Raw genomic sequence first — 14312 nt, 5'->3', positions numbered from 1 at the left:
GAACTGTGCTTGCCTCCTGCTGAAGTCTCAGGGCCAAAAGACTTCACCTCCAGCTCCCTCCTGAATTTCCTTGCTGGGAATTCTGACTCCAGTCACTTGCGTGCCGCTGGGAGCTGGAAGCGCGACGCATAGAGAAGAAGCGTGTCGCCGCCGCAGCTGAAATCATCGCAACGCCGGAGAAGCGAGAGTTCGTCGCATCTCCCTGGAAGCGTGTGTTCATCGAAGCTGTCTGCTGTCGCATCGCCGGAGAAGCGCGACGCATCGAGAGATCTGTCATCGCATCGCCGGAGAAGCGCATCGCAGGGCCTGTCGCGGCTCCAAAGTACAGAGTCGTCGCAAAGCTGCCAGGGCGTCATCGCATCGTCATCGCATCGCTGCATCAAGGGCGCCATCTTCTCGCATCGCAACTGGATCATCCCATCGCATCAAGGCGCCATCTTGCGCACCACAACAGGTCGAGAATCTATGCATCACCTCCGCACCGGTAAGGCTCACGACAAGAACCCTACTCTGCGCAAGCATTGAGGATGGACGCAACCGTTCCCCAGGGTCACGGAACCGACGCATCTCCCCTTCTGTGAGCCTTTTGTTTACTTTGCGTGCCGCATCCCAGAACTTTGTTGAGAACTTTGTCGCATTTACCAACAACTTGAACTAAGAGAAACCTTTAGTATAGTGTTGTGGATTTTTGTCGTTTGTGGTCTTGTGTTTAAGTCTATATAAACAATACCTATTTTTATAAAACCTGTGTTGTGTCCATCTGTAGTGATATCACTGTATTACTGTGTATATTCACAAATGCTTAACACACTGCCTCTGAGATAAGCCTGTCTGCTCGTGCCAAGCTACCAAGGGGGTGAGCAGGGGTTATTAAGGAGAGTAATCCCCTTGTCCTGACTTAGAAGTAAGGGTCCCTATTTGGACAAAGGTGATAACCATTGCCAACTAGAGACCCCCAGATCTAACAGTCTTGTAGATCTTTGTTTTCCTCTGAGGAATGATCTTTCCTCCATCTTCTTTCCTGCGCCCTACACTTTTTTTTAGATCCTTCAGCTCAGCCGTGTACCATGGAGCTGATGGTTTATTCCTATGATTATGTATGTGTTTATCAGGAACAAGTTTATCAACCACCGATTTGATCCAGCCGGCAAAATTGAGGGCTGCCGAGTCAGAGGCAGTCGCAGCCGGTTTGCCTCGCGGGTGGGAGTGCGGGGGTGTGCGGCGATGGGGTCGCGCGGTGGGGAGGTTTAATTTTTCTTTTTTTAAGAAAAGTTACGTTAGCTTACCTTTGCCGGCCCTGTCCCGCGTTGGCAGTCTGCGTCGTCCTCTCAACAACAGGAAACAGCCACAGGCAGCCTCCCTCCCCTCCCCTAAACCACTCACAATGCTGCAATAGCAGCATTGTGATTGGCTGGGACGCCGAACACACAGGTGTCTATGGGGAGGCCATTTTCTCAATTTAGGCTGCATGCAGTCTACATGGAGAAAAGGGAGAGTCAGTCCTGCCAAGCGTCACGCAACAGGTGTGACGCTCACGCATTTCAGTGCGGTGATCCGCATCACCGCACTGAAATGCATTGTCACGCATTTTCCACCTGTGCCAGGGCGCTCCTGTGCCCGGGCTCTCAGCCTCTCTCTGCTATTCTGAGAGAGGTGCTGCTCAGCCCGGGTCGAGTGCCTAAACAGTTAATCAGACTGCCGCAGCTCTCAGCTCTGTAGTGGCTGAGAGCGGCGCTAAAATGTATCAGTCTCTGCCAGCCTGGAGCTGCCTGGTCCGACTCCTGTTGCCCTGGAAAATAGAATCAGAGCTGTCAATCACCGGGTGGCCAGGATTAAATCCGGATGTGCCGGCCGCGGTAGTGCCGGTCCCGTCCGGAGGAACAGGAAGAAGTGCAGAAGCGGCGGGGGGATTAGAAAGTGCAGGCTGCAGACGCTGTCTCTCTCAGCTTTGGCCCCCCGCCGCGGCCGCCTGCGCCCGGCCCCGCTAAAACACTGCAGCTGCGGCAGGCTGCAGCCAGCTGCACCAATGTCACCTCCTGGCAGCTCAGCTGAGCCCGCAAGTCAGCTCTCTGGCCACCAGGAGACTGTAAGCGCGGCCGCGCCGGGCCCCGCGGGCCTGGCCGGCGGCGGCCAAGGAGTGCAGTCCGTCGTGGGCGCGTCAAGGAGAGTGGACAGAGCTGAGAAGCCTCCTGGATGAAGACAGGAGCCGGCACCACTGGCAGTGTGTCAGAGTCAGGGCCAGTGCACATGATCGTGGGCCGCCGGGGGTCATCATAGGCAGCCGCAGGCAGCAACAGGTCGACACTTCACTAACAAGTAAGTGTCAGTCACTGACAGTGTCCAAGCTGCGCACGCGATGCCGGCCGGTGTCACTAGGTTTATATTATGTTATGCGTCACGCCGACAGTTACCCCGGGGTGTCAGAGCGCTTCACAATAGGAACAGACAGTACTGATACATGAGGAGAAAATTATTTATGAGACAACAAATTACAAAACCAAACGTTAAGTTATATGAGGCAAAAGTGACAATCGTGAGCAAACCAAATACAAGAGATAGCAAACGGTGCATTACAGGAAGAAAGAACAAACGTTACGTAGGCAATGGTGGCACTGGTGCAAATGTCTAAAGCAAACAATATGTAGGAGGTAGCAACCAGTGTGTTAGAAGACAAAAGTGACACTCCGCAACTTAAGAGCTCAGAGCTGTTAACTTCTTATTGTAGCCGCTTGCCTATGATGACTCAGACTCCTCGAGGCCCAGACCAGGGGTCCCCATCTTGTTGCTAAGCAGTGACACCTGTTTTAACTTTATTCGGGCTCCTCTGCTCACAGATCCTGGGGCATGGACAGTTACAGACACCACATGAGAGAGGCCTTGGGGTCAAGTTTCTAAGCAATAGCCCGGCTGCATCATCATTTAAAGGGAGGAGGAGAGGCCCTACCTGCCCCCACCAGCACAACGCAGATAGCCAGCCAGGCAGGTTCGCTTTCAGTTCAGCATGCCCGGCCTCTCTCACATCCTGTTTAAGCTGGTGGGTCAACTCCCACCGCATGAGAGAGGCCCCGAAGTGATGGTGCATGACCATGCTCCAACTGCTGCATCATTAGGAAGGAGGAGCCAGAGGCCTTACCCATTCCTTACAGTACAGTCATGTTACAGGAGGGAGCACTAGGGTTAGTGAACTTCCATTTCTGGTGCTCTGTAGCAGTTTCAAGAACTTCTTGGAGTTTCTTGTTGCTCATATGGCTGTAATTTCTGATATTTAGAAGTGTCCCTCATCTTCATTGGATGATTTTGGCTCCCGAGAAAGTGTCACTCATAGTTGTTGAAATGTCAATCATAATTTCACTGAAATTGTGAAAATGTCACACATGGCAATCTGAAACCTTGGCAGCTATGGAGAGTGCGCATGACTGGTTTGATAGGCCCTGGGGCCGACCAAACAGTCGGCGCCCTCAGAGTGGGAAAGCCACTCCTCCCCTGCCCTAGAGCAGGACCGCCCATGCCCCGCCCCTAACCAAACCCTTCTGCTTTCTTGCAGTGCGAGAAGCAGAAACATAACATGTTATTTATAATACAATTTTATGTTTCTGCTTCTCGCACTGTGAGAAAGCAGTGGGACAATGCTCCTCCGCCCACATGGAGGAGCCACCCCATGTCAGAGGTTGTGTCTCGGCATGGCTTATGAGATTGAAAGGCTGTGTCAAGATCGGGTGTATTAATCATTCGCCAAAGCCGGATTGTGACCACATTCTCCCTAGATCGTACTTTAGGGGTCTCACCAGGGGTGATTAACTCAAAGAACACTGCACCATGATCAGTCCGTGTCAGGGGTAGACTCTTGAAAGAGATTCAGGAATTATTAGTGAAAATACCATTGAGAGTATGCTTGCCTTTGTGGGTTGGCTCGGTGACAATCTGGCCCTGGTCAAAGCTCATGAAACAGTCAGGTTGCTAGAGTGTCTGCATTCTCTGGACTCCAGATAGAAATTAAAATCACCCAGTACTGTGTAGTTGGGGAATTCCATACAGGATTCTAGGAAGCTCTGTACTGAGGAAATGAATCTATTCCTAGGACCGGGAGGACGGTAGATTAGAGCCCCATTAAAAGCTACCGTGTTGTTAATTTTAAGAAAATGTATACAAGAAAACGTACATGTGCTATATTTTATAATTTCTTGGCCTGTGCAAATATACTCTGTTATCTGAAATGACTATTTTGGATTAGAACGAATATGTTGTTGGCGAGATGCACGCTGGAGTCTGTTCCAGAAACCTCTCTCCAACCCCCAGGGCTGCTTGCAGTCAGAAGGGTTTATTTATTGTTCCGTAGCAAAGTTGACCGACAAGGAGATATTGTGCTCTGCGCCTGGTACAGCCTCTCCTGGCAACACCTGCCAAGTCACGAGGCCTCCTCCCGGCCTAACCAGTCCTACAGCTGCTTTTCTGAGCGTTGACTGTTGTTTATTGCCGTGAAAACAGAACACTCGCACGTCGCAACCACTGAAACGCCGCTCTCCATGGGGCAAATTACAGCTGAAGTGTCGAAATGCTGGCGCTTCCTGTAAAATGTAGTTATCGAGGAGGGAAGCAGGGCCGAGGCGTGAATCAACAAAAACCGACTCGTTATTGTCAAGTCTGTAGCGTTAAGTATATGTACGACGGGGAAGAGCGTATTTTTAAAGCCACTAAAATGGTGGTGCTTTGAGGCAACTGAAACATTCCCGGTTATCAAAAAACAATACACCAATTTACACTCAAACATTTGTAAATTACGACGAATACCCTGCTACTTGTTTGTGTAATTTACTAATGTTTTCGTATTTACAGGCCTTTCCTTCTGCCCTAGGCAGTCAAGAAGCTTGTAGTTTGTTTGCTAAACTAGACTGTTCATAAACGCTGGCAATTTACGTTTTACCCAGATACGCCCAGTGACTGCTTTTTTCCACACAGCACGCACTGTTGTGCCCACTAACACAGTCCCGCTCGTCGCAGTCTCACTAGCAAGCCATAAAGCTTGACAGTCCACCTCTCCCGTGGCAATCCCAGTATGTCAGCATTCATTACTCACCACACACGGCCAGGACGTGCCCCCAGGAATACATCACTTTCAATTAGGATGGGGTCTACTTTCTGACATGCTCAACAGTATTCACCTCATCTGACTCCTGCCCCAGTAGCACCAGCTTCTCTGTGAAGGCAGCACCTGTAGCACAGTGGACCCACAGTCAACCTACTCCTCACCCGCTGCACCTTGTTCTTGTGGTCAACAAAGTAACCTACTCCTGTACCCATCCATTAGTGCTCTGGATTGGAAGGGGAGAGGTTGCCATACCAAACAGCAGGGCCTTCTGGTCCGCATGTGCCACATGCGCAAACATCAGCTTTCCTGAAGTCCATAAACTAATCGGTAAGCTTGCTGGTGCAAGTCATTACAGCAGAGTTTTCCTGGTGGGCTACTGAGCCTACCACTAAAAGCAGGCTGAACATTCCTGTCTCCCCCCCCTTATCATGTATGTGATGATCTGTGCTGTTCTATATTGGCCAGTATTGTTCTCATATTTTTTGATTCCCTACGGCAGTATCACCACAGATTGAATCATTGTGAGTTTTTTAATAACCAACCTCCCCTCCATTCTTACCCCAAAGGAAACTGGTTGGTAAGTTTGGAAACTATGTTATTGCAATGCTAAGGATGATGATGCGGCTACTTTTCACAGGGGGGAGGCCCACTAACAATTTAGAAGTCATCCAAACACTGCACTCTCATGATTATTCATTTGCTTTGGGTGCCGCAAATGTGTCGAGATACAGGTGAAGCTCAGAATGAGCATTTCCGTGTTGATAGACTCCTTTCAGGAATAGCTCACGGAGCTTGCTGAGAAATCCACACTCAGTGACATGTTGAAGAATTCAGGATCCAACTCATCCAAGGCAGTGTGCCTCCCAGCCTATAATAACTTGTCATACGCTAACTGAAGATATCGGACCAGAGCAATTGGACTGAAGATTAACTTAGAACATTATCTAAAGCAACAAGACCATGTTGCAAAACGTTACTCTTCAATGCCAGCCCTCTGGTGATGGACTAAAAATGACCTGGCAACACTTTGGTGGTTAACACGCATACCAATCATGGTGACCCACAAGGCCCCCATTCCAAGTGATGCACTTTTCCCACACTGGTAATTTTGCACCAATACCATAGGTATTGTTGATTCCGGTATGTGAGCTAACATACCCTTATCAGTTGTCATCTGTAAAATAGGAAAAATCATAGGAATCGAAATTTTTTAACCAATACCTACACGTTATTCCCATATTTTGGCCCATTTTCCCCACATACATTTCACGAAATGTGCACGGCAAATAGAAAACACATAACTCAGAATTCCAATTTGGTAAACCCAGTCATAGAGGCCAAAATGCATGAAGAGCTCCATGTGTATAAGTGACCAGTTTGTGAAAGTGCAGATCAAACCAAACAACTCCGCCTCACCCAAAGTAAGCACTCGCCAAGCAAAATGTTCATCCACTTGACGAAGATGAAGGCACCATCCATGTCTACTGGGAAAATGGTACTGCACCAGGTCGCAAAATCACAACCCAAGAGGACGGCTTCACACCATCTAAGAGCACGAACGCCAAAACAATTTTTTTTACCCCTTCCTCTTAATGCACTTTCTATCCAATTGGAAAGGGATTCTGTGTGCACAAATGTAGTACCATTAATAGAGGTCACCACTAGAAATCACAGATATCAACATCTATGACTGTACAGTCCATGTTGACCTGTCACAGAAATATTGTTGGACCATCTCTTCAAGGGCAATCGAGCTATGTGATCTCACTCGTGTCTGGGTCCATTCCCTGGCAGATCTGCTGCAAGTGCTCCCTGTCTTTGGTAACCCTTCCAGGATTAATAAAAACAAAACATTAACTAAACATATTATTTTTCACATCTATTTCTACCAAAATACAGGATGTTTGTATACATTTTTCACATCTTAGTCCACATGCCCTACATATTAGCATGCTTACCTGTTCTACGTGCAGTAGTTTTGACTACCTAATGTTAGTTTGGATATATCACATAGGCAACAACTCCAAGTGTTTAAAAAAGTTATGAGACTTTCAAAAACATCACCGATACACATTTTATTAACTTGTTTGCACATAACTCATACATAGACACAAAACGCGTTTTGTGAATGGAGTCCAGTCCATTTTGTTCTTACCTAGAGCATGTTGTATTCCACAACAAAAGAGACACGGCAGCCTTCTGCCTTTGCTCATTAAGTACCAAAAGCTGTAACAGTTGAGGTTTTGCATGGAAAACAAGTACCACTAAAAACATACATGCTTTGAAACATTTATGGAGGAATTATCTTATCGGACAATGTAATGCAGGCATTGAAAGTGGACTGCCAATTGTCCCACTCACAGTCATACTGACGACTCATTTAGGGTCTGCAACTTTTCCCAGGTATGTGTCCCAGGTTTTCTGAAATACAGTTGCTTTTAGCTACAGTTTTATCTACACCCTAACCATTTTTGTGAAGCATAACTAGTAAATGTCAAGGGCCATAGAGAAATGGGAGTTTGGTTGCATCGTAATTGCGGTTTCGGGACCGCCTATCGGAGGTCGGTCAATTCGGCAACAGCAGAGCTATCGGTCTTAGGCAACTCCAACCAACATAATGAGTCTCTAAATCACCCTGTGCCTAAAAAAACTGAAAAAAATGAATGTGCCCTTGTTTAATGTAACTGGCTGTCACATAAAGCGCACTAATACCTTTGGTGGGGCGAGTTTGCGCCACATAAAACTACAACAAAAAAAATGAAAAAGAAAATGTATATATATGTGTGTGTATATATATTCCTCACCTTAAAACGTTTTTTCCTCTTTACAAAGATACTAGAGGGGTTCGGATCAATGGCACGACATCTGAGATTTGGCACAAAAAAAAAAATCAGAGTAACACTAAAGGAAATTAGGGGTTCTGGTGATCTTCAACGAAAATACACTTTGGGGCGATTGGATATCTTTTTATTCCTCTCTCAAGGTAACTGATAATGAAAAACAATCACCAGTGTGGAAGTCCATATTATGAAACTCTCTCTTCTCTGTCCTGGTGTACAGGCCAGTACCTGTGGTGATCAGGTAGTCTGCGCCCTAAAATCTGTGAACATTATTGCATGTATTTTTTTCAGCTTCTGAAACCATCCCTGTACTCATCAAGTAAATCAACACTTAAACAGTGGTGTTCTTGGCTTTTCACTTTACACGTGGCAAAAATCCTAACAAATACTTCACCGTGGACAATGTCCTGTTTGCTGTCGCTCCACCCTACCCCCCCCCCCCCGCCTACCAACCTGTATAGCACAATTGTACTTGTGTAGACAAGGAGTAACCAGTGTAGGGCCAGGAGGGCTGATCTATGACAGATGTTCAGGATATTCACATAGGATACATTTACATTTAAACAAGTTCAATGGAACTGATGCACATACATAGCCACTGATTAACCTGACAATCTCCCATTGATTAGGCCTTCCTGGATCTATGATGGACTAACCTGGGGTAGTCCTACTTACCTTTTGTATTCTTGTAGCTTATTTCTGTCCCTTGACCATAACTTTGTACTTTAAAGACTAAGCATTCAAATAATTTTTTTAGTAGTTTCCCACAACGTGTTCTTTTACATTTATAATCTGGCTATTCCATGTTCCCTAATATTGGTAACGGTGCCATTAAATGCAGAGGATTTGACACTTTATTAAATTAAAATTAAATGGTAATGCTCCACTTATGGGTGGCACTTGAGGAGAACAAAAGCTGTACGTGCCCTTAACTCCTTATTCAGTTCCAATTTTTTCCAACCTGATTACATTTTGAGCGCATGTTATAAGCATACATCACATTCCCAGTTTATAGATCTCCTTGCACTTGTGTGGGAGAACATGAAACTTCACTTGTGAAGAGTTCTAAACCCCAGACGCAATAGACCCTTCATATGCACAACCCTCCTGAAACCCACTGGTTCTGGCTGTTCTATTTCCCACCTGAAAGTTCGTCAGTTCCTTTTTAGGTTTCGCCTGGCATCCGCTGCGCAGCAACGTTCGCGCATGCGAAATCTTATGTTAGAAAAGTATGTGGCTTAGTCCGGCCCCGCTCTTCCATTGGCTAGCTCCATAAATGGAGGCTAGCCATTGGAAGAGAGATCTGTCCGTCATTGTCCGATGCGATTTGTGGGCGTTTCGGCGATTTTTTCCCTCTCTGCCCCTTTTAAAACGTCATGCGGCGGTGGGCGGGTGTTTTTTTTTCCAGTGATGTTTTGGCCATTTTGGACGTGTGTTTTGCAGGGGTAGGTTGCGCGATTTCAGTCCTCTCCTTATCAGGTAAGCAGCATTTTGTTTATTTACGTCTTTGCGTGTCTCGTTGCCGTGGTCCTCTGTTCCCGGATTGCCCGCCTCTTGTCGATCGCTCCCAGTGCCATCCAGCCACATTGCCCAATGCCCACCCGTCCAGTATCATCGCTTGTTTAATGTTCCTTTGGGTAATGTCCGCGCTATATAAAAATGCCCTAAATAAAAATAAATAAATACTGCTGTGCTGGTCCTTTCGGATCTCCGACCCTGCTGCCCCTCCCCTTGTACTTGCGGAAGTCGTTCCTGTCCGTTGCAAAGCCATAAGCTGTATTTGAGCTGGAGGGGCGCAGTGTGCTCTGGGCCAGTGGTTTTGTGTTACCTGTTTTTGTTACTTTTAGTAGATATGTGAGTGTGTTTGGTGCGTGTGTTTAGTTTGTATTTGGTGTTTTGCCATACGTGTCTTGTATGCTAAACTGCATTGGTGCGCCTTTGAAAGTTTGTGCTTGCTGCTGTCCTGCCCCCCCCTCCTGTTCGTGCTTGCTGTCCTGCCTTCCCCCGCCCCCCCTCCCGCTGTCCGAGTCTCCGATCCCACCCCTCCTCCATTGCTTTTTTAATGTTCCTCTGGGTAATGTCCGCGCTATATAAAAATGCTCTAAATAAAAATAAATAAATACTGCTGTGCTGGTCCTTTCGGATCTCCGACCTTGCTGCCCCTCCCCTAGTACCTGCGGAAGTCGTTCCTGTCCGTTGCAAAGCCATAAGCTGTCTTTGAGCTGGAGGGGCGCAGTGTGCTCTGGGCCAGTGGTTTTGTGTTACCTGTTTTCCTTACTTTTGGTAGATATGTGTGTGTGTTTGGTGTGTGTGTTTAGTTTGTATTTGGTGTTTTGCCATACGTGTCTTGTATGCTAAACTGCATTGGTGCGCCTTTGAAAGTTTATAATTGTGTTCAATGTATGTTTGGGTATGTGCACATGTCGTTTTGATATGTACATGTCTATGTGACATAAGAGTGTTCCGTGTGTGTCGAATGTATGCATTATGTATGAGTGATTGGTTGTGCTTCTATCGCTGTGATTTGTGTTACATATGTTTAGGCTGTCCTGTTTTCAGTTTCTATTTTTTGTAAATTCTGGTGGGGTTTTTTCCAGTGTTTCCAATATCTTAAAAACAGTTGTTATCAGTGGTTACACATTTTCACGCCACTAAAAATAACAGAAAAAATGTTTTTCTGGTGTTTATGGAACGTTTTGCTTTCATCATTGCTTGCTTTCTGCACTGATAGAACATGGTATATAGACAGTGTACGTACAGTGTATATGAGGTCCAAAGAGATTTTTGCAAATTAATCTTATTGTAGTACACCATACAATACTTCTTCAGTGAGTCTTTGGTCATGTGCGTATGTGCTTTCTTTCCCATGTAAACTTCTGTGAAAAGGCCCTGTCAGCATTCATAGCCCCTTGGGCTGAGAACCGTCAGCTAAGGGACACAGTTGGGATTGCTCTTTCTTTGATGCCACATAATGAAATGATAAATATTTGCGTTTTAGCTCCTGGGCATAAGAAAACAGTGCACCAGAATGGACTAAAAAGTCAATAGCATCCCTCATTAACTCTGAAGATTGTAAAGATGCTTTCAGCATACCATCTAACAAGTGGCAAGGATCTCCTACAGGGTATCACTTCAGCTCAGGTATCAATTTTGGCAGGTCATCACACACATTTTTAATATACGTAGCTGAATCACTACAAATACAAACAATACCACTCCAATCTTTGTTGAACTTGGAAAGAACCTTTTTTGCAGAGCATAACAAGTGACACTGCGTTCCATGTTTTCCAAAAGTCTGGTGTCCCGTTTTCACCACTATGCCAGATGCTTGGTGATATATATACTTGTTACTATACCTTGCATTTAATGTTTAAAGCCTGAGGTGTTGGCAATTCAGCTACTATCAATAGTGACCCACTAGTAACTATTTTTATGAAACTAGCCATTTTACTTATCAGTGAAAGAATCAAATGCAGCCAAAATATCAAATGTGAGTTTGATATGTCCTGATTCTCTACAGTTTATAAAATAATTAAACTAAACCTAAAACGTGAAACTAAACCCTGCATCTTTAGACCAAAGGCCATAAAACTGAAAAAAGTAAAAGGAAAGAAACAATATTTTAGTGGCATTCCTAAAGAAAAAAACTCAAGCAGAATAATGTTAGCCAGTCTTTCTTACTGATAGCATGTATAACAAAGTTACATTTTATTGACCCCTTCAGTAAGAACAAAATGACTCTCACTTTCTTTCTCCTTTCTTTAAATGGCATTTAGTTTGTGGTTGTGCAGGTGTTTTTTCAGTGTTTATATGTTTTCACCGGTGAGGGCTATTTTTCTTTCAGTGGGGTTTTATCAGTTAATATAGGTTTAAACGTAAAACCCCACAGCCTACATATGTTTGTAAGTTTTTGTTTGTGTTTTGTGGTTGTGTGCCTACCCAGAATGCACAGGAGTTTGTATTGTTATAGGCGTGGTTTGATTGCTGTATGTGTGTGCTTCGGTGAAGTATTCCTGTAATTGTGTTTTGGGCTCACACGTCTTTTTTTTTTAAAAACCTTTATTGTACAGAAGGCGCGCACAGATACGGGCCTACAACCCACCGGGCCGGCCACCACAATAAAGAAACATACGAGGCAATACAGGAGAGACAACAGGATTTCTAAATAGCTCATATGAAAGGCAAAGGCAGCAAGCCTTTGAGTCGCCATCACGGACAGGATAAAAGTAGGTTAATTTTATAATAGAAAAAAGGGTGTCACAGGATAATGTCAATCTATAAAGTCCAGAGGGCCGTGGTGGGCCGTGAGCAAGCCGAAGACCAACAGAACAACACATTTTGGCAAAGGCAGAACGTGAGTCCCACATCAAGAACAATCACAATCGCTGCTCAGCACCCACCCACCACTATCAGGGCACATAATAATAAAACAGCGAAAAATACGTTTACAAAACTAAAAGCCCTCCGTTACAACAACCCAAGGGAGGAAAAGAAAATGGGGTGGGGAAAAGGAAAAAAGGGGAGGAAGAGGACATCAAAAAAAGGGGAGGGGGAAAGTGAGGGCGCAGCGTCAGTGCACGCCCCCCACGGCCAACAAAGCACCCAATACTAATTCGGTACATGGAACTAGTGGCAACAGGAGAAATGAATGCGTAGTAAACCGTGACAGCAGACATACCAAAAGGGCCATGCCAGCACAAACACCCCGGGGGGCTACGTGCCGACACCGCGCCACAAAATTAGGGGATACATAAGAGCCATAGAACCAAAAAGAAGAACAGGGAAAGATACAATAAACAGACCCCCCCACCACCCCGCACAGCCCACCCTGCACCCCTGCAGAAGGCTATGGCCTACCCCCCAGCAGCGTGCCTGTCGCCCTAATTAGAACCCGAAATATAGAGAAATATAAGAAAGAAAGAATCACTTAGATTAAAAAAGGGGGGGGGAGGGGAAACAGGGAAAAAACAGCGGGAGAGGAGCCACATAATCAAAACCCCTTCAGCTCCCACCTCCCCGCCCGAAAATACTCAGAGCCCACGGGAAGATAATAAACACACGGATAAGCTCCAGGAACGTAAAGACGTATCAAACATAATCATACAATTATGAACGGATCACCCAACCATACCACAAAATAACAGTCCACAGAGGCAAGATCAGCTCAACCCTGTCCTCGTTTTTCGCAAGCTGTAATCGTCCAGCGCACCAGGAACCAGATCACATAAAACAGGAGGTGAATAACAGGGAGTCGAATCAAAAATACACTCAAGTTGTAGCGATCGTGACCCGGATGATCCAGAAAGTACAGTAACCACTTCAGGCAAAGCAGGCAAAGTTCCGATGAGAATACGGAGAAAGCCGGTCCAGCGGCATCGTCACAGGATCTTCGTACGGCCATGTGAGGCAAAAGAGGAAAAGGAGACCCATCGAGGTCGGTCCAAACGGGATCCAGCCGGAGAGCCTCCGGAGCAGAAGGAGGCACAGGACAAAGAAGGGCAGCGGACCCCCGCACATCCACACCATCAGCAGCCTCCAGGTCCACGACCCCAAGGAAAGTTCCAGCAGCACACAACAGAGATGAAGCCGCACAAACCGAGGGGGGTCCGGCAGGCCCAGCAAAGGGACCCCCCTCCAGGATAGCGGTCGGTGCGGTCATGGGTGCCCCCCAGGAGCGCAGGGCGGCGAGGATGTCGCGGAGCGTAGGCTCACCTTTACAGTATTCAGCAAACGTGCCGCGTGGCGGACTCGCATCGCCGGACCCCGCAAGGCCGAGAATCATGGGGCCGGCCGCCATCTTAGAAGCCCGGCGGGGCCGCTGCAAACACCGACCCCCGCCCGGATATCAGCGGGGCAAAACAGGACACCGGCAACCACCAGCGGAAGCGCCACCAGGGCAGGAAGGGGAGCCACCAGAAGAAGGCGATGCGCCGGCACCCCACACGCCGCCGGCACCGTTCTCCGAGTCCGGGCGGAGGAACTCAAAATGGCCGGGCCGGAGAACAAAGGGGAGACGAGCCAGATGTACGGTTAACCCCGTCCATGGAAGTCAGCTCCCCAACACCAGGCCGCAGGATCGCCGGACCAGGCCCGGGAGGCCGCTATCGGTCTATTAGCACATCGGCCCTTCCGACCGACTCCACACCACCACCAAGGGCCGGCCACCGCGCCTCGTCCAGCCCGGGCGCCGCCAAGGAGTGCCAAGCCCGGCCGCTCCGGAGGCCCCGAAGCAGACAGGGGCGTAACTCAGTATCCGTGACACCCAGGAATCACCGGAGCAAACGGTAAGTGCCTGTGAGTTATCGTCGTTCCACTGCACATCGTGGAATACTTCCCGGGGCAGGATAAAGTACAGGATATTTGTTGCAGACAGGAGAGTGATCGGA

This window comes from Lissotriton helveticus, chromosome 3_1 (assembly GCF_964261635.1).
Source record: "Lissotriton helveticus chromosome 3_1, aLisHel1.1, whole genome shotgun sequence".
Classification (NCBI taxonomy): domain Eukaryota; kingdom Metazoa; phylum Chordata; class Amphibia; order Caudata; family Salamandridae; genus Lissotriton; species Lissotriton helveticus.
Note: the sequence above shows the minus strand (reverse complement) of the source record.